At 37.1% G+C, this 20,409-nt stretch overlaps 1 protein-coding gene across 2 annotated transcripts in view; it reads right to left on the bottom strand.

Moving 5' to 3' along the window:
- NALF1 (NALCN channel auxiliary factor 1) overlaps positions 1-20,409 on the bottom strand; it is a 595,380-nt gene that overhangs the window by 555,532 nt on the left and 19,439 nt on the right. The window lies entirely within an intron of this gene.

Below are 20,409 nucleotides of genomic sequence, written 5' to 3'. Positions count from 1 at the left end.
ACAACGGACACCACAGAAATACAAAAGATCATGAGAGACTATTACAAGCAACTATATGCCAATAAATTGGATAACCTGGAAGAAATGGATAAATTCTTAGAAAAGTACTATCTTCCAAGACTGAACCAGGAAGAAATAGAAACTATGAACAGACCAATCACAAGTAGAGAAATTGAGGCTGTGATTAAACATCGCCCAACAAACAAAAGCCCAGGGCCAGCTTCACAAGCAAATTCTACCAAACATTTAGAGAAGAGCTAACACCTATCCTTCTCAAACTCTTCCAAAATATAGCAGTAGGAGGAACACTCCCAAACTCTTTCTATGAGGCCACCATCACCCTGATACCAAAACCAGGCAAAGATGTCACACACACAAAAAGAAAATTACAGACCAATATCACTGATGAATATAGATGCAAAAATCCTCAACAAAATACTACCTAACAGAATCCAACAGCACATTAAAAAAATCATACACCATGATCAAGTGGGGTTTATCCCTGGGATGCAAGGATTCTTCAATATACGCAAATCAATCAACGTGATACATCATATCAACAAATTGAAGGATAAAAACCATATGATAATCTCAATAGATGCAGAAAAAGCTTTTGACAAAGTTCAACATCCATTTATGATAAAAGCTCTCCAGAAAATGGGCATAGAAAGAAATTACCTCAACATAATAAAAGCCATATATGAGAAACCAAAAGCCAACATCATTCTAAATGGGGAAAAACTGAAAGAATTCCCTCTAAGAACAGGAACAAGACAAGGGTGTCCACTCTCACCACTATTATTCAACATAGTTTTGGAAGTTTTAGCCACAGCAATCAGAGAAGAAAAAGAAATCAAAGGAATCCAAATTGCAAAAGAAGTCAAATTGTCACTCTTTGCAGATGACATGATATTATATACAGAAAACCCTAAAGACTCTACCAGAAAACTGCTAGCACTAATCGATGAATTTAGTAAAGTAGCAGGATACAAAATTAATGTGCAGAAATCTCTTGCATTCCTATACACTAACAACAAAAGAGCAGAAAGAGAAATTAAGGAAACTCTTCCATTTACCACTGCAACAAAAAGTATAAAATACCTAGGAATAAACCTGCCTAAGGAGGCAAAAGATCTGTATGCAGAAAACTATAAGACACTGATGAAAGAAATCAAAGATGATACAAACAGATGGAGGGACATACCATGTTCTTGGATTGGAAGAATCAGCATTGTGAAAATGACTGTACTACCCAAAGCAATTTACAGATTCAATGCAATCCCTATCAAATTACCAATGGCATTTTTCACAGAACTAGAGCCAGAAATCTTACGATTTGTATGGAAACACAAAAGACCCCGAATAGTCAAAGCAATCTTGAGAAGGAAAGATGGAGTTGGTGGAATTAGGCTTCCTGACTTCAAACTATACTACAAGGCCACAGTGATCAAGACAGTATGGTACTGGCACAAAAATAAAAAGGAAGATCAATGGAACAGAATAGAGAACTCTGAGGTAAGCCCAAGCACATATGGGCACCTTATCTTTGACAAAGGAGGCAAGAATATACAATGGAAAAAAGACAGCCTCTTCAATGAGTGGTACTGGGAAAATTGGACAGCAACATGTAAAAGAATGAAATTAGAACACTTTCTAACACCATACACAAACATAAACTCAAAATGGATTAAAGACCTACATGTAAGGCCAGACACTATAAAACTCCTAGAGGAAAACCTAGGTAGAACACTATATGACATACATCAAAGCAAGATCCTTTTTGATCCAACTCCTAGAATATTGGAAATAAAATCAAGAAGAAACAAATGGGACCTCATGAAACTTAAAAGCTTTTGCACAGCAAAAGAAACCATAAACAAGACAAGAAGACGACCCTCAGAATGGGAGAAAATACTTGCCAAAGAAGCAATGGACAAAGGATTAATCTCCAAAATATACAAGCAGCTCATGCAGCTTCATACCAAAAAAGCAAATAACCCAATCCACAAATGGGCAGAAGACCTAAATAGACATTTCTCCAAAGAAGACATGCAGATGGCCAACAAACACATGAAAAGATGCTCCACATCACTAATCATCAGAGAAATGCAAGTCAAAGCCACAATGAGGTATCACCTCACACTGGTCAGAATGGCCATCATCAAAACATCTAGAAACAACAAATGTTGGAGAGGGTGTGGAGAAAAGGGAACTCTCCTGCACTGTTGGTTGGAATGTAAGTTGGTACAGCCACTATGGAAAACAGATTGGAGGTTCCTTAAAAAACTAAACATAGACCTACCATATGATCCAGTAATCCCACTACTGGCATATACCCAGAGAAAACCATAATCCTAAAAGAAACATGTGCCGTAATGTTCACTGCAGCACTATTTACAATAGCCAGGACATGGAAGCAACATAAATACCCATCAACAAATGAATGGATAAAGAAGATGTGGCATATATATACAATGGAATATTACTCAGCTATAAAAAGGAATGAAATGGAGCTATATGTAATGAGGTGGATAGACCTAGAGTCTGTCATACAAAGTGAAGTAAGCCAGAAAGAGAAAAACAAATATTGTATGCTAACTCATATATACGGAATCTAAAAAAAAAAAAAAAAATGGTACTGATGAACCCAGTGACAAGACAAGAATAAAGATGGAGATGCAGAGAATGGACTGGAGGATATGAGGTTGGGGGGGTTGGGGGCGAAGGGAAAGCTGAGACGAAGTGAGAGAGTAGCATAGACATATATATACTACCACCTGTAAAATAGCCAGTGGGAAGTTGCTGTACAACAAAGGGAGATCAACTTGATGATGGGTCATGCCTTAGAGGGCCAGGACGAGGAGGGTGGTGGGGGAGTTGCAGGAGGGAGGGAATATGGGGATATGTGTATAAATACAGCTGATTGACTTTGGTGTACCTCAAAAACTGGTACAAGAGTGTAAAGCAATTATATTCCAATAAAGAGCCAAAAAAGAAAGAATAATATAATACTAAAAAATAAAAAAATAAAAAAAATTTCAGTTTTTTTGCATAGTTAAGATAGCTGTCTTTTATTTTTCATAATGCTATTCACTAACATACGTATTAACTCTGGCAACTGTTAGAAATTTCAAACATAATACTAAATTAGACCATTTTTATTTCGTATTTGAGTCAGAGAACATGAGACTAAATTTGTTAGCTTTTTTTTTAATAACAGTAAAACTCTCACCATTATGTCAAGAGAGTGGAGGGAAATGCCATGAATCATCCCCTACTTACCAGCCACGCTGTGAGATGGTAGTCATCAGGGTACAGGCCCAACAAGGGTGGCAATTAATGATGCACTAACTGGGTAAACAATTAACGAGTGTAACTAAAAAGATTCTGAATCTCATGTCTAAATGTTACCCCAGACAGCTGGATCACTTGCCTGGAGAAGGCTCTGCTCTCCAATTTTTGATAAGAAAAGTGGAATCATTTCTCATTCTCATTTTCCCTAGGCAGATGATAAAGATAACTCCTCAAGAACATATACATTAAGATATTTCAACTCTGCTAAGGTCTGGTATGCAATTTAATTTTGAAAATTCTGTCAAGACATTATTCATCTGTAAGGTTTCTTTCCTAACTGTGGAATGATAATTTCCTATATAACGAATCACTCAGAAAGGTCCCTAAGGAAACGAGACAAGAACACCAAACTAATTCCAGGTTTAATATGACAGCAAGTGGCACTGAGGAAGAAACGGAAGAAACTTTACAGATGTGCTATAAATGATAGGCTTTAAGGACTGATTTTGGAACACACAGCAGTCATATATATGTTAGCATCTTCCTTTCCTTCTGTTTCTTCATGGAAATATATGATCCTATATCATCCCTGATGTCTGATACAGAGTTAATTACTACTTAATTACTTATTTTTCCCTTTGATGTAGCATGGTACTTATTTACAAGATAGTTGTCAAGATATAGTGTCAGGTTAGAAATGGAGGACACAGAAGTACATGAGAGAGAGCATAAGTTCATATATAAAATGGCTCATGGAAACATCTTTCTATTCTTAGATACACAGAAAATAAAAATCCTCACAAATTTCCTCACACAAGTCATCAATTTCTCCCCCCCCCCCACTCCCGAATGATGGAAAGATTGATTAACCTCTCTTTTCCCCTCCTGTCTGCACTGTGAAAGCTCTTACAAGTGAGCATGATTTATATTCATTTTAAAAAAGGACCATTTCATCCAACCACTCATCCTCCCCAAAACTGGGGGAATAAATCTGACCTTGGGAGTGTCCCTTCCATCAGCCAATTCTGCCCTGAGAGTGAGGGATCCAGGGACATCTGTCTTTCGTGACACCGATTTTGAGACAGTGGGAAGCATAAACTCTATAGTTAGCCCATTCGAGAAAACTTGAGAGCAGGTACAAGACCAACAGGCAGACCAGAGGCTGAGGACTTTGCTCATTATTAACAACATTTTAAAGTGTATAAATAATATGACATAAAATACGTGAAATGACAGTATTAATTAAGAGCGAGCATTCAGCGATGCTTGCTCTCCACTAGGCTATGTACTGTACATTCTCATTTTAATCACCACCACGACTGGAATCCAGGCAGTGGCACAGAGAGCCAGCCCGACTTTAAGCACAACACAGAAGCAATTTTATGTAAATTTTAGGAAAACTTTTGCTTGCAAAACTATCAAATTATTTGTGTTTGATACAAAAAAAGCACTTAGAAAAGTACAATATACCTTGAAATCAGGGTAGTAAATATTTCATAGGTTTTTTCTGTTAAATATGCCAACAAAGGCATCATCAAGAATGAGAAATTTCTCTCTGAAAAATGAATTAGCACATTTGCTCATGAAGTGGGGTTCTTAATCTTTTTAATTGTAGTTTTAATTAAGAAAATAGTAGAAATAGATCATAACATTAAAACAGAAGAAAAATAGGATTCCATAATATCCTGGGTTAAATACTACTCTATATTTGAAGTGTAATTAACTGCATTTTTCTAGCAGTGAAACTTCTGACCTGGCTTCAGAATTCTTTTAAAATCCTCAGGCGACAATACAGCCAAGTGACCTCAGGTGAGTTGTCCTATATTCGTTGTTGAGACAATTTATATGAAAAGCTTTGTAAATGGTAAAGAACACTATGAATGCTGCTAACACTAGGAGATGTTATTCACAACCCTTTTTATAAGGTCATCAATCTCAAAGTGCATCTACCACGTGGAAACACTGGGGGGATTGGTGCCCAGAGAGGATAAGACAGAGCAACAGACAACACTCTCAAAGCTACAAGTTCTGATTTACTGAACGAAGAAATATGTGGGCACAATGATAACTCTTTGTAGCAATAAAGAGCCTTTTCCTCCCGACATCAAATGCACCTCCACAAGTTTCCTCAGGCATCTACACTGTAGAGGGATTTGGGATGAGTTCTGTAAGTACAGAGGATGTTGCAGAGAATGGGTCCTGAAAATAGAGGGGAGACGCTGAGAATGCAGAGAGAGATCAAAGCTTGAGCAACACAAATGACCTGAAACAATCTGGGGAAGGCTTTGGGACCCTGAATGCCCCACCAGCTGCACAGACTCTCCCAAGAGTCAGCATGACATCTGCTTTCACTTTCTAGATATAGCACTTTACAGCACCACCCGGGTTTCAGAAAAGACATTTGATGAGGATGATGAACGGAAATGATACTTTGCCGGTTCTTTCTGCAAAAAAGATACCCTGAAAACCTCAAAGATCATTTCACAGAGACTTCTCTGAGAGAAAGCAGTCATAACTGACTTACAGGGGCGCATCCATCATCGGATTATGCAGCTTTTTTTAAACACAGGTCCAAAATCTCATCTTAGACCCATGATGCTTCAGAAAAGTGCTCTGGTTTGGTATTTAGATTAGGTGCTCAGAATGTGAGTAGGAAGTGCTGTAACTTCTGTTTAGACAACTTCCAAACACTGGAAGCCCAGTAAAACAAGTACAAGCACAACTCATGACAGAGTAGGGCTCTGCAGAGCTTGTCCTCGCCCCTTTCCAACGTTTACTAACACATTATGCCTTTATGCCATAGATGCCTGCTACCCTGAGTGCAACCAAGAAGCCAGGGTCATCAGCAAATCACCTGGTGGCTGGATAGAAAGGCACTCTCAGAACCCATCCCATTTACAGAATCAGAATCTTCACTTTAACAGACCCCTGCGTGATTCAATATACCACCATGGATTACTCTTTCCTTAAGCAATAAAATAAAATCACATTGAATGTTTTTATTTTTCCTTTCCAGCTCCAGTATTTTTTTTCCTGTGGCTGCTTACACTGTACAGAGCATCCTACACTTGGAAATTATTTTGTTCTCCCTATTCAAAGTGGGCTTGGGGACACATTTCTTAAAGGCGTTGCATATAACAGCTAATTGCTGGGAGGCATGTTTGCGTGAATATGCATCCAGACTACATCACTGATTAAAGAGGTCTTAGCAGAAACAATAAACACAGCAGAAGTGTAAAAAGGCTTTAGAGATGTTTTATTCAAGCTATCATTTAAATTCATGCAAACACACCTCCACTCTAGTCCTCCCCCCTTGTGATCTCACTTGGCTTAAAAAGATACAGGCTGTTAGAGGTTCCAGTTATTCTTGAGCAGGTGGGAGGGTGACGTGGAGCTCTTCAATCACTCATCTGCAAGGAGTTTGGGGATGTTTTGAGTATGAAAGGCATTACACGAAAACAAATCCTCTTCTATCACATTTTACTGGTGAGTAATTATTACGTTCTAGCAAGTGAAGAATTATAGCACTGCCTTGCAGAAAGAGAGCACATAGAAGCTTCCCCCACACGAATCTGCAGGTGCTTTATTTTTGACTGCAAAGTTCAGATTCTGATTCTGGGTCTTAGTTACCCTCCAAAAGGCAGGGATTCATGATGACCTCCAACACCCCAAGTATGTGAATAACTGCCATCCTCCTGGGAGAAAAATTCCTGACTTGTAATAAGAAGGCGTGTAAAGAAGAGATATTTAGTTTGCCTGGCTACTTCAGTGCTTAGAGCAATCCTCAGGCCGTGAAGAGGAAAGCGGTCTTAGCGCTCTTATTCTGGTCTCCCAGTCTCCGTGTGTAAGCTCGGCTGTCATTTAAGTCGTCATCTAGCTCTGCTTCATCCTCATTTTAATTCATCCTCCAGACTCCAGTCTCTTTCACCTAAAATCCCAGTTTCCTCATTAATATGCTTCCGCTTCCAATTTAAATTGTTTCCTGTTTTATACATGGATAAAGCCTAAACTCTATGGCTTATTGTGAAAAGATCACTAGAATAATTGCTGCTCATTTGATAGTGTTTACTGGCGCCAAGTACCATACAAACACTTTCCATATATTAACTCAATTCACTCTCTGAGGTTAATTTTATTATTCCTCATTTTACCCATAAGGAAACTAAAGGAGAGAACATTTAAGAAACTTGCCCAAGGTCATGCAGCTAGAAAGCAGCAGATTTGGAGTCCCAGCTCTAGACCCATAATGTAAAAATGTGTGCATGTTTAAGACAAGAATATCACTTACATTTTAGATAACGAATACTCATTACCCATTAAAAATTGTAAGGTAAGGAGTAAATTTTGAAGACAAGGAATAAATGGAGAAAGTAAAGATGGAAAAAGGCCATTGTTTTTAATGTCTTATGTGTATTTTAAGAATATTCGGTGCTTAATTTGAAGTGGTGACATGGTATAGCATATTATATTCAGTTCACATTTAAATTTGTATCTCCCTCCATTTAACAGACAAAGACACAAACACAAACACTCTAAAATACATATATACTGTGGACTTCCTATGTTCTTTGTGTAGATAAAATGGGATCTACAAATTGATCTTATACATCTCCTAAGACTTAAGTATGTATAAACTAAAAGAAATGAGCACAGTTGATAAAGCTCTTCAGCAATGTTACTGCCATATATATTTTTTCAGACATGTAACAGTAAAATCCCAAATAACAGTGGTTTCAAGAAGGTAGTTGTAGGTTTTTTTCCTCGCTTTAAAACAGAAAAATTTTGGCATCAGGTGGTCCACTTGGGTATAGTAACTCCAAATACTCATCAGACCCCATGATTAAACTGCACCATCTTAGGATAACAAGCTTTCCTTGTTCAGGTTCAGAATGCCTGCTGGAGCTGGAGAAGATCACACTTGCCTTCCCAGGAGCAAAGTGGAGAGATAAAAGGTAAAGAAATGTCCTTTCCCTCTAAGATGACCCTATTGAAAGACTACACTGAATTCCTCACACATTTTATTGGCTACTACTTGGTCACATGGCCCCATATAAATGCAATTGAGTTCAGGATATTGGGTTTCTATTAGGAAAGAGTAAAGAAAAAAAAATGACTATTTCTATGTATTTATGACCCTACTCGTCCTTATGGTTTAATTTTAAAACTACTTCCTAAATAAAATTTTTCCTAATCTTTTCTTTTTGAACTTGACCTTTTCCTAGTGATTCATACCATCCTGATTTGGAATACAAATGGCTTTTTAGCAATTCTGTTTCTCCTATTAAATGATCTGCTACTGGGAGACAGGGGCCATATTCACGCATTCAGCAAACATGAATGGAGGGACTATTAGGGGCACCTCCCTGGGTGTTACACATGTAGAAGATGTTCAATAAATATTTGTTAAATTATGCAATTATACTTAAGCAGATTTCAAACACAATTTTAACAGCACTTGAGGTTTCACAACCCAATGAGGGGTCAAGGCAGTCTGGCAGTGTCTGTGCCTCCATCTGTCACTGCCAAAACTACTGCCCAAGGAGCTTGCCATGGAATGAGAGCCCCAACTATGTGTGCCCTCAAGGGACCATCACAAAGGGGAAAGAGCTAGTCAAAAGCAACACCCCATTTAGCACAGTTGATACCATTAGGATGTGCCGTTCATGAGTATTTTCACTTAATAGGAAAATAATACAATATTAAAATGCTTGAGGGGGGAAATGGTAACGTCCCAGCACTGAAATAATCTGTGTAAGTATTGTGGTTCATAGATATTCTCTCTTTTATTAGTTCTTAGTCCTTCTCTGAGAAGGACTCGAGGCACACAAACAGAAATGCAAAAGAAAAGCTGGAATCTCTGTTAAATTTTTTTAAAAGACCAAGCTAGAAAAAATAAAAATGTTTTCGATTTCTTGTTTAACTTTGTTTTGCTTTGTTTTGTTTTTACACAACACATTTCACAAAGACTGCTTCTACACTGCCATGGAGGAAGCATATTGTTTGAATAAGTTCCGGAAAAGAAGTTGATTATGTGCCTGTTTTACTTTTCACATTATTTCTTGCATGCCTGAAGTGTCATCGAAATCTCAAATATTCCTGCAAAAGAATGCTTTTCATAAACCACACATAGAAATGTGCATCTATATTTAAATTTCTATCATTTTAGAAGCACACAAAAATAATGAAGTTATCTATTAAAAATAAAAATACATTTTTTGCTTATACCTATGAAATAATTCTTACATATAGCTTGGTGAAATATCATACTCTTTTCACATACACAAGACAAAAAAATTTTTTATCTAATTTTGAAACATTTTAACCAATTTGGTTTCTAAATATAAGGTAAAAGAAGTGATAGAAATACTCAACATAACATTAAAGCAAATATGATCCAAAATTCATCTACTCATAGATATCAGAATTAAAAGAAACATAAAAAGATGTATTTCATGGTTTACTTGTATGCAAATGAGGTAAGCCTAGTTTATAGATAAGAAAGTCAAAGCCAAGAGAGATCAAATTACTTGTGCAAAGTCATGAAAAAACAATGTGTCTACTACAGATGTTTGGTACATTGGCATTTCAAAATTCACTAAGTGTTGCCAACCATTATGATGCAAAAATCAGAACTGTTTTCAAAATCAAATATGTAGATTAAAAGTATATTACACATAAAGAGTAAAGGTAGAAATTTGTACATTTACCAAGCTTGGAGATTCACAAAGCATGTAGATATATGAAAGACTCTGAGTAGACCTACCGTAAAGAAATATAATTAACTTTCTTTTTTAAAGCTTTCAGACATACTAGAGGTCAAAATTCTTTATCTTTCAACATCTTTTAACCTCCTCTGTAATTAGTGATTCTCCAGCACACTCTCTGGGAAAACTTGACAGTGATTTAATTCAATCTTGGCAAATCTCTGGGAAGAAGACATCTGCCAGTGTGATATTTATGCCCAGCTTTCGATTTAGATATCACTGGGACCCTTCCCCTACGCCCTAATCAGCTTTTGCATGTTCTCTTCAATAAAGGCATCACCCAGATATTCTTGGACAAGCCAGGGAAGCGCTCAGGCTCCATGGGTCATGTGCGTGTTATCCAGGCCACTGACACTTCCCCGGGTAGTAGAAATACATGTAACATTTAACCACATTTAGCAGAACATCAATGGTGACTAACAGCTGGCTGCGTGTTTTACATGCCAAGCATATTTTATTTATCTAGCAAATACTTCTATGGCACTGACAGTGTGCCAGACACTATTTTAAGTACTTTAGTAATCTGGATTTATTGAATCTTTATAATAACCCCAGGAGTTAGGTGCCACTATTATCCCCTTATTACAGATGAAGAAATAGAGTCATGAAAGGTAAGCACTGTAAATGGCTCTAAGCCACACCACTGGTAAACTGCGTGGAAAAAGTCTGAATAAAGACAATCTGACTACCGAGCGCAAGCAACACCAAGAGAATTTTCCCTGTGGTCCACTGATCTCTCCACCAAAGGGGATGCTGTTAGATGGCAGGAGCCCTTCAAAGCTCCCCTTACCAACAGTCACATCTTCCCATTCACGGCATGCAACACAATCACATAAGAGTGGATCTTATAATACTGATCTTATAAGTACTGGCACAAACTCATTTGACTTTATCAAAGAACTGACAATCACTGAGTTTCTTATTGAAGGTTACATATTCTGACTTTCATGTGGATAAAATGACTTTTTAGTAACGGCCGGCATAATGAATTTTAATAACCCCTCACCTTATTCATCATTAACTGAGTACAGGATACATACAACTTATCCTGATACTGCCTTGGAGATACAAAAAGCCATTCAGATATTTATAAGATAGTTACTATATTCTAGAATTGTGCTGTTCACTATGGCAGCCACTAGCCACATGTGGACATTTAAATTACATTTTAAACTAATTAAGTTTAAATAAAACTAAAGGTTCAGTCCCGCAGTTATACTAGTCACAGCTCAGATACTCAATAGCCACAGGTGGCTAGTGGCTCCTGTGTTGACAGTGAAGACACCAAACACTTCTATTACCATGGAAGTTTTTTTTTTTTTTTTTTTTAAGTATAACAGATTTTGTGGAAGGTTATTTTGAACAGCACTGCTCTTGAATAATCTCAGCTAAGGTATAGTTAAGTACCTGTAACTTCCTCTGCAAAATAAGGGACAGGGTAACCTCACTGTAAATAAGTCTTGGTATCTGTATATAACTTTTAAGGGATTATATATTTAAGATAAAAATATAATAATATTTTAAGACCATAAAAGTGTTTTTTGTGAAATTATTTAAATTCCAAAAATTTAAAAATGAAAGCTTTGATATTTTTTCAACTTCTACTTGGTGTTTTTTTTAACGCCTGAATAATTGCCCATATGCATGTAATTTTCTAATTTTGTAACTGTTATTCTGAACCTCATTTGACTGATTTCACTGTCCTTTTCTCCCATAATAACTCAGAATTGTATTAGTAATCTCAACACGTGAAACTAATACTCTACAAGCAGGAAGCTGTGGCCAGGCCTGCTCATGGAGAGACCCAAGGTGGATGGAAATGGAAATAGAAATCTCTGGCCAAAGAACAGGGTAGGTAAAGAGAGGTGGCCTAGCACTTGCACAAGGGGCACTTTAAAGTCCAGAATAGTCTACCTATATGGAAGTAGAAATGATCACTGTGCTCATGTGGCTAATGGTAGAAAAGGTAGCAAACACATAGGTGAGTGGATGTGTCTCCATATACCTTTCTGGTAAATACACGGGGCTTACAAGAAATCAGCTGTCTTGACAACCCATGTGCTTCTACCTTATTTATACCTTTGCATTGCTTGTTTTCTGATACAGAAGAGTAAAAGCTACCTTGATCCAAGTCCAGGTGAAAAGTTCTCACCAGACATCATGGGCTGGCCCAGTACCATATCAGACCCATGATTCATCATCAATGGTCAGATTTCTACACTGGAAATTAAACACTTTATGTTCAACAGGCCTAAAATACTCCATCATACGAAGTGGCCGAATTAAGGAAGACTATGTCTGTTTTGTGCTTTTCCATACTGACTTATATTCCTGAGATCCCAGTCTGTTTTGTTTGACATCTGAAATTAAATGGGGAGCATCTGTTAGACAGGGCCACAGTTTAATCTGCATCATGGAAATGGATCCTCACATGAAGTATGACATGTTGCATATTAGTGAGTGTCTTTAAGAAAAACACCTTTCTTAGAGTAGATTGGCATAAGCTATTGCTGGCAAAACAATATAAGGTTTTTCAGGCAGAGATTGCTCCCTGAATTATCTAGTATGGAGACTTTAGTAAAGCACTTGAAGCCAGAGAGGACCAACTCCCATAATTAGAAGCCACATCTCAGGTGGTGGTAGAGCTCCCAGAAAACAATGGACTTTGTACCTAGCATTTCCAGACATTTTTATCAGTTTATTAAAAATAATGAAAAGAATGTATACTCTGTGATAAACTGACTTAGAAGCTCAAGAATAACCTCTTTCACCTCCTGGCCTTCAAGGTACCAGCTCATTGATGTTTGCTCAACTGTCTCCTCCAATGAAATAAATTTCTTGTAGTCTGTTGAAAATTGCTGTCTCTCACCTACAGTCAGTGTTTCCTTGACTGAGGATCTTGCTAATGTGCACAGGCTTCACCTGGAGATCTTATGAAATGCAGATTCTAATTCAGGAATGCAGCAGTGGATGCACGGCCCAAGCAGGGCTCCATTTCTAACAAGCTCCCCAGGAAGGGCTATGCTGTTGATCTATGGAACACACTTCGGGCAGCAGGGAATCCAGAATGTCTCTCTATCCTTCTACACACATACTCTTGCTGGCTTCAGGTTCCAGTTTACACACTGGTTCCTCTAAGTAGGCTTTCCAAAGCCTCACATAGTACCTGGACATCCCTCACAGCAGCAATAATTACACTATATTGCAATTATCCATTTGCTTGTCTGAGTCTTGTTTGCCTTTGTCACCCAGCAGCTAAGAGAATGCTTAGCATACATACAACAGGATATCAATACATATATACTTAATTGATAAATGACTTATCATAATGTGGAATTCAAAATTGTACCTCAGTAATATTATAAATTAAACCTACAAGTAATGGACTTTCAAACTCTGAATGATAAATTATAAATGCCAAGGGTATGCTAAAACAAAGGCAGGTGGGGTGTGAGCAAGACTCACTGGTACAACTATCTCAAATCCCACACAACTGCAATACAAAACATGCTTCATTTCATGTTCCTGAATCTTGGTAATGACTTGGAAATTTACTGGAAATGCAGAAGTTCAGGCCCAGACCTACTAATCAGACTTGGTATTTTAATAAGATTCCCCAAGAGGTTCACCTGGGTAAAATGAAACCCAGAAGTGAGCAAACCTAATCACTATAATTCCTTGTTTCAGCTTTGCTTCCCATCAGATACATCCTACAACTTCTAATGCACACATAGAAGACCTCTGTGCTGTCTTCCCTGGGATAGAGGCCAAACTGACCAAAAACCCATTAAGAAGAACCAGTAGAAACAGAACCCATCTGTGAATGGAATCAAGCCGAAAATAAATTGAGAATAAACTTAAAAGCACTTTAAAGACATTTGGAGAGAAACTGTATATTAACTGATGATCAAAAATCCTATTTTATAAAACAGGCATTGCCTCTTGGTCTTTACTTCCTGCAAAATTAAATCTGATGTAAATTAGTAAATAAAGAATATTAATATTCACTCTCCTCTTATCAAATTTCTAAAGGAACCTACTTTTTGAAGGGTTAAAAAATAGTTAATTAGAATATAACTGAACATTTCCTCCTCCAATATTTATCATTAGAAATAAGTACAATCTGTCGAGTAGCAAGTTGTAAGTAGCAACTAATAAAATACATATTTAAAGAAAATCTAGAAAATCAATAACTATACAAGAGACTCTTATGAAATGACCAGAAGAAAACTTAAAATGAGTTTGGGCATGAATTTAAACTTAAAAAGCCAAGTAATTATGCCAGAGTTCTTTTTTTTTTTTTTTGCAGGATGTTAATAAGAATTTGAAAATTCATTACTATGTAGGTCATTCTTAAAATATACCTCAATGGGTTTTTTTAAGGAACAAAATGTCTTGCCTCTGGATTCAATCTTATTAAAAGAATATTCAACAGTAAGTGAATTCAACATTCAGTGGTTCTCACTGCAGACTAGGCCTTCAAACTTCATCTTCTTTTCATTCGTCACAAACCATTAAAATACCTTCAGTCCTTTAACAAAGCTAATCATAATACAGTAATTATATGAATCATGCTTTGATATGAAGAAATCCAACAACCACTGATAGTTTGACAATAGAATGAATATACTTGGAAATGAAGACACGGGCTTGCTTAACTTCTTTTTTTCCTAATTCAAACAAGATTTTGACATTGTGATCCTGCATGACTTCATCTAAAAACTACACAGAAGAAGACCACAGCTAAAGTCTGCCTGATTTTAAGAGTGCAGCATGAGGATAAGTGTCTCTGGGAGTCACAGCAGATTTGGCTACCCCACTTTTTTATGATTATGAAATTAAAACTAGATTTTCTCCAAATAGATATATCCATTCAGCAAATACGTAATGAACAATTATGTACCAACTGTCCTGCAAGGATACATAACAAAGACCTGGAGCTAATTTTACATAGCACGTTAATTCTAAGTCAGTATTATGCATAGGAAAAATGAACAACATATACATAGTTTAATAGTTCAGAATGTCCAGGAAGATGATTCCACTTACGGCAAAAGAAAAATCCAGAAATAATTTTTTTACATTCTTAGTTTTGCACTAGTTTCTTTTATCACTTTGGCATGACCCAAGTCCAGGTGAAGGACTGTTAACTCCGTTCTCTCTCCTTTAAATACCAAGATGATGCTATCGAGCGGCGTATGCTTCGACTCATTTTTCAAATAGTGACCCACTTCAACTTAAACAACCAAAAGGTCTGGTCTGTGCTGTGGAATAGAGATACCTGATGACAAAGAATGGGTGGAAGCTGCTTCCTAGGTGGTGCAGTGGTTAAGAACCCGCCTGCCAATGCAAGGGACACGGGTTCGATATGTGCTCCAAGAAGATCCCACATGCCGCAGAGCAACTAAGCATGTGCGCCACAACTATTGAGCCTGCGCTTTAGAGCCTGTGAGCCACAACTATTGAGCCCATGTGCTGCAACTACTGAAGCCCACACGCCTAGAGCCCGTGCTCTGCAACAAGAGAAGCCATGGCAACAAAAAGCCCCCGCACCCCAACGAAGAGTAGCCCTCACTCACCACAACAAAAGAAAGCCCACACACAGCAAAAATGACCCAACACAGCCAATAAAATAAATAAATAACTAAATTAAAAAATAAAATAAAATTAAGGGGAAATAAATAATTGAATTAAAGGTTTTTTTTTTTTTTTTTTTTAAAAAGATGGGTGGAAGCTGAGGCAGGCAGAACAGTGGTAAACCTAACCTTACCCTGTTTGCCCAAACTCCAATCTAATTACTCCTCCACACAGAACCACACCAGCTCCTCGCTGAGTTTAAATCCAGAAATCAGAGCATTATCTCCAAACTGTGTTTTCTCATTTCAATACTAAGCATTCTTCAATACTAAGCATATCTATTTAGATACATTAAATTCATAAAACCATAGTAATAAAATGTGGAAATGTAATTGAGAATACCCTTTTAAATCTTGGGATTCTTTTAATTCCTGTGCTTTTGGGGAGAGGATTCCAAAACATTGCTATACACATATCCCCACCCTACTTCTCCCACTCCCCAGAAAGTTAGAATTTGCTTTCAAACTACTTATGTTTTAAAATTACATGTGGAAAAAGTCTCATCTATCAGTTATATCAATTTTATCTCCATTATCATACCATCCAAAAGGATGCCACTAATAAAGTAATCTTTGGAACAATTTCCTGAAAGACTCACCTCTTTAAACTTGGAAGATAATGGCAGAGTTGGATTTAATATGTAATTTTTAAAAAATACACTAAAAAGTACCAACCATAAGCAAAGCCCTGAAATATAAAAATATATTGTCTTTGAGCCCAGATTCTCTGCATTTTATCCTTACTATCTCTGGTAGAGTGTATCACTGCTTGACAAACATCCTAGTTTCCTCTCTACTCTGTTGAACACAGGAGTGATAGTGTGATTTGCTTCTGTCAGTGAAACGTAGCTATAAGTGGTATGTTTCCCTTTTGAGCTAAACTTTTATGAGCAAGAGTATGGTACCCTGTCTCCTTTCCTTCTGCCGCAAGACTGACAATGTTCTAAACAATGACTGTTCTGTCAGACTGAATTCTGGATTGAAAATATATAACAGAGGCACTGCCAATCCACAACGACATATGTTGTTAGCAAGAAAGAAATCTTTTGTAGATGTTACTGTTGTAAGTCACTGACATTTGGGGATGTTTTTTAATTCAGCATAACCTGACCTATCCCGATTGATACAGCCTTCTTATCTCCCAAGTCTGACTCAATACTCTCAATCCCACCCCAAGTATATTTTTCCTCTCCCTAAAAAAAATCATACAGTAAGCAAGAAATCGGAAAACCATTTTACTCAAGTAAATGCATAGCAGTGTTAGGCATGCAGAATTTGAACTTTAATGAGGATCAAGGACTAAAGACAAAAGAAGCAGCGCCTGGAAGAATATCTGCCTTTCCAGAATGGGAAAAAGGAAGAGGTATTCTAGTCAGGTCAGAATAGCTGAAGAGAGAGAGTTTCTAGACCTCTATAAAAGCAGTTGCCCTAAAGTGCCTTCATATTTATTTCAAATCCCATTGCTGGAAACTTTAATCTGAATTTAGCATTATGGGCAGCATTCCAGACAAATGAGATTTATATGGATGACTAAATAGGCATATGCGATTACTCTATTGGTCTAAACAAGTCAATCTTATTATGGAATTATAGGTCACCATTTAGAAACTACAGGTTCTAAAATTTATTAATTTACCCTAAAAATACATTTTACAAAACAGACTGTATTCTTCTAAAGTAATCATGTGACATTTATCATTCTATGATTATAGCAAATTTCTTAAATTAAAAAAAAATATTACAAGGCAAGCTTTAGAATTTAATTTTACACAGAAACAATTTTAGAAGAAATAAGAAGGCTTGAAAATGACCACTTTCAATTTCTTTAATTAAAATTCCATTTTCTCTATGCAGAATCACACCTAATAAAATTTTACTTATGTCCCTGCAATAAAACACATTTATACTTAATAATGCTGCTGATCTCCTACACTAATATTTATCAAATATTGATTTAGTGACAAAACAAAAATGAAAATGTATCTTGCCTGAGATGATTTAAAAATACATGAAATTGTCGCTGCTTATCTAAAGAATAATATCTTTGAAGGACCTTCAAAAGTAATGGATGTACAAACAGTCTGTAATGTGCCCACAACTCACTGTCTTGATCTTCACGTCCTTGGGCACCCTCCTCCCCTTGAGTCTGGCTGAGACTTCCTTCCAAAGAACAGAACAGGGCAAAGGTGATGGCTGTCATTTTCATGATGACATTACATAAGACCGTAACATCTGTCTTGTTGAGAAACCTTGCGCCTTGCTGTCTTTCAAGAAGCAAAATGCCAGGTTGTGAGCTACCTTAGGGAGGGCCATCTGGCAAAGAGCCAAGGGCAGCCAGCAACCAGCCAATGGGCAGTAAGTATCCCAGGTCCTCAGTTCCACAGTCTGCAAGGCATGAATTCCACCAACAATCACAGGGGTTTGGAATCTGATCTTTCCCTAGGAAAGTCTCAGCGGAGACCCCAGCCCTGGCCCACACGTTGACTGTAGCCTTGCTGAGAACATATCAACGCCATGCCAGACTCTACCCACAGATATTGTGAGAAAACAAACACACATTGTTTTAAATCTCTAAGTTTGTGGTCATTTGTTACAGAGCAATAGATAATTAATAAAATGGAATTCTCTAATTTGGGTGTTGTTTTTTGTTTGCAAAGCAAAAAGAAAATAAACTCAAGCTGCTTCACTTCAATCTAAACTTTAAAAAGAAGTCGAACATAATGTCATCTCATTTTTGAAATTACCCATGAGAACTGGCAACCGCTCTCCTGAAGAAAAACTGATTGGTTCTTTCCTTTGTGATGATCGTTTGCCTCTTCCTATTGTACCCAACGTTTAGATAATGCCACTTGCTCTTGATTATACCGTGCCTACTTTCTTTCTTGATTTCTGGCCTTTAAATTCTTCCCAAAGTATTCCAGAAAAATTGAATGTGAAAATTTGTGCAAATGATGTTTAGAATATTCCAAATATATGGCTAGTAGGTGCGTGATACAAGAGGTGATGATTTTAACACTTGAGTGAAAATGTAACTACTTTCTCCTAAAGAATAGTAAAAACTCTGTGGCTAAGAGAGAATATCATAATAATCCCCCACTTGAAAACAATTAAAATTATAAATGCACAGTAAATTATTCAATTTCAAGTGGACTAGTTCACTATAGTTTCTTAATTTTAAAAAATCAAAACATGAGGATTTCAACTGAATATTCCAGATAACGCAGCCTTAAAATTACTCTTCCCTAAAATTTCAGCATATACATTTTGATACTTTAATTATTTGGACAGTTATACTAATCTCCACTTTACCTGCCACATACGGACACACAGTGAAACACACTAGTAAAACCCAAAGAAAGAAGTAAGTAGTAAGAAGCTCTTTGGAGAGGACTTTGCTATATCTCTCCATGACACTGTTCATATGCAGCCTGGAACCGAGTCTTTTCAGCTGTACTGTACACAACCTGCTCATCGGCACTATATCTTAACATCACACACATCAAAACTTCTCAGATGATGAACTGGGCACAAGAGTCAATGCACGAAATGAATTAAATGAACTGGCAGGAGAACATGTCAAACGCACAGCTTGAAGCAACTACTTACCAGCAATGGTAATCACAGAGGGAAAGAATTCAATAAGGTATATGAGGCCACATAGGTTACTTTTATTTCAATTTTCATTAGTTTTACTCAATGGAACCTCTCACCTGATGGAGAATCAATTGTTCAACAAACTACTGTTGAACACTGTCCTATTATCTATTGCTGCATAACAAACCACTAAAATGAGTAAGAAACAGCAACTATTTTATTACAGTCTAGGAGTCTGTGGATCAGGAAATCAGACATCACATAACAGGGGCAGCTTTTCTGTCCTCTAAAGTATCTGGTGCTTTGAGAAATCTGAAAGGCTTATGGTGACTTAAAAGGCTGGGCCCTGGGCTCGTCTGCAGGCTTTACTCATAGGTGTGGCACTGGCCTGGGACGATTCAAAGGCTGGAGTCAATTGAGACTGTCTATGAGAAAGCCCACCCGTGGCCTTTCTATGTGGCTTGGGCTTCCTTATTGCATGGTGGTCTTGGGTTCACTTACTATCTTATATGACAGCCCAAAGCTTCAAGAATACATGTCCCAGCAAACAAGGGAGAAACCACATAACCTTTTATCACCTACCTTGGAAGTCACAGAGCATCACTTCTGCCCTGGTCTTTTTAATGAACAGTCACAAGTATGCCCAGATTCAGAGGGAGGGCATGCTTGCACCTCTCATTTGGAGAAGCATCAGTGAATCCATGACAATGTTTTATAACCATCACAAGTTCATTTTCTCTTTTTTTCCTTCTTCACAAGTGATTAGACAAAAAATATATGTAAGACAGAAGAATACTCCTAGCTTTAAGAGTACTCTCAAAATCTAACAGGAGAAGCAAATGGACTAGTACATAGGTACAAAGTCAGTTTTATGGATTTGTCATGTAAATCATGTTGCTAGAAACTGTCTTCAGGCTAGTATTTTCAGTGATTTCCTACTTTCCAAAAATCTGTAATCTTTGAAAATCAGGATTGCTTCTATACCATAGCAATATATAGAAAACAAATACAATTGTTAAGAGTTTCAATTAGAAGTCTTGTGCCCTTTATGTACTTTTCTGCAAAATGGGGATAATTATCAGATCTACTTCAGAGAATTAAATAAACTGACCTAGCACCAA

This window comes from Hippopotamus amphibius, chromosome 14 (assembly GCF_030028045.1).
Source record: "Hippopotamus amphibius kiboko isolate mHipAmp2 chromosome 14, mHipAmp2.hap2, whole genome shotgun sequence".
NCBI classification, from domain to species: domain Eukaryota; kingdom Metazoa; phylum Chordata; class Mammalia; order Artiodactyla; family Hippopotamidae; genus Hippopotamus; species Hippopotamus amphibius.
The sequence above is the reverse complement of the archived record's forward strand: the minus strand, read 5'-3'. Positions and strand labels throughout refer to the sequence as shown.